Genomic DNA, 1,522 nt, shown 5'->3' on the forward strand with positions numbered 1-1,522 from the left:
GGGTAGCCCTGCCCCTTGACAGGTGCTCTGCCCCCTGGTCACCATCTTGGGGGCTGTGAGCAGCTACAGCGTGGGGCGGGGGAAGGGCCTCTTTCCTCCATGCCAGGTAGGAGCCTAGGGAAAAGCTGAGCGGGGTGGGAGGTAGGGAGCGGTCCCTTGCCTGCCCCGTGGCCGGTGCTCCCTGCTGCAACCACTCACAACCCATGCGGGGCTGTCTGGAGCAGGCACAGGCAGCCTCACGTGGGCTGCGAGTGGCTGCAGCGTGGAGCGCCAGCCACGGGGCAGGGGAGGGGCTGCACCCCCCCCCCAGAATTAATTTTTCCCTGGGCCACTTTTCCCTGGGCTCCTTCCCTGCCCAGGGTCCTCCCCTGCCTTCCCCCCCACCTCCCCCTTATCTGCACTTCCAGCATGGGGCAGCCACGTGCTCCCAAGCCAGAAGCCCTGGCTGGGGCTTTCTGGCTGGGGGGGCAGGCCAGGTAGGTCTTGCTGTTGTGGGAGCCCTCTGGGCTTCCCCTGGGTCCTACTGCCCTTGGTTCTTGTAAAAAAATGACAGGAACCAAGGGCAGATAAATATTAACTTTCTAAATTTTTTAGGGGCCTGCGGGCGGGATAGAATGGTCTTGCAGGCTGGATCTGGCTTGCAGGCCATATTTTGCCCACCCTTGCTCTAGCTGGTTCTGTAGCCAGAGCCGTAGAGGGAGTGGTGGCTGGGTGGAAGCCCCAGGGCTACAAACTAACCCCTAGTGGGCCACAATTGGACAGCCCTGATGTAGTCCAGTTTCACAAAAGGTGGATACGATCTAAAACATCTTATCATCTAGACCTTGTGCTTAAAAAAGAAACGTTCTCTTTCTGAGGAATTCTATCCAGTGTGCATTTTCCATCTCTCACTTCTCTGATTTATGCTTGTGGTGAGGCACCAATAAAAGCTAACCCTTGGAAAAGTAGTACGCATGTTACAGGTCTCTTGGGGAGCAGGGGGGGATTGGGGCCAGATTATCATATCTTTTAGTCCAGTGATTCTCAACCAGGGTGCCTTGAGATCCTTTCAAGGATGAGATGAAGTGCCACATAATGTTGGCACTGTTAGGTGTGGAAACATGATTCACAAGATTGAAACCCAGAGGTTTCAAATAGGAATCCATTGTCTAAACAGTGTTGTGGCCTTTCTGAGATTTTTGCAACAGAAGAATTGCTCTACTCTTTTTCTGTAGCCACAAAGAGGTGAAAACTAAGAGCTGGCACTTTCTGTGGGGAGTCTCGAGTCAAATGAGGGGTGCCTTGATTCTAAAAAGACTGGAAATCACGGCTTTAGTCTTTTACCCAGGCAAAACTTCCATGACATGTAGAGTTTTTACCTCCCTGGGTTAACATTTCACTATATGTCCATTTTTAAAGTGAGCTGATGATAACAACCAGTGACATACTCTAGAATACCTTCAGCACGCTGAATGATTTTACAGTAGTCGGTGTAGTGATCGTGGAATCATAGAAGTCGGGTCGGAAGGGACCTTATAGATCT

At 52.2% G+C, this 1,522-nt stretch overlaps 1 protein-coding gene across 1 annotated transcript in view; it reads left to right on the top strand.

Annotated features, from left to right (window-relative positions):
* The window catches only part of POLR1A (RNA polymerase I subunit A), a 106,072-nt gene that overhangs the window by 67,855 nt on the left and 36,695 nt on the right, over positions 1–1,522 (top strand). The window lies entirely within an intron of this gene.

This window comes from Gavialis gangeticus, unplaced genomic scaffold, assembly GCF_001723915.1.
Source record: "Gavialis gangeticus isolate Ggan-Ray unplaced genomic scaffold, GavGan_comp1, whole genome shotgun sequence".
NCBI classification, from domain to species: Eukaryota; Metazoa; Chordata; order Crocodylia; family Gavialidae; genus Gavialis; species Gavialis gangeticus.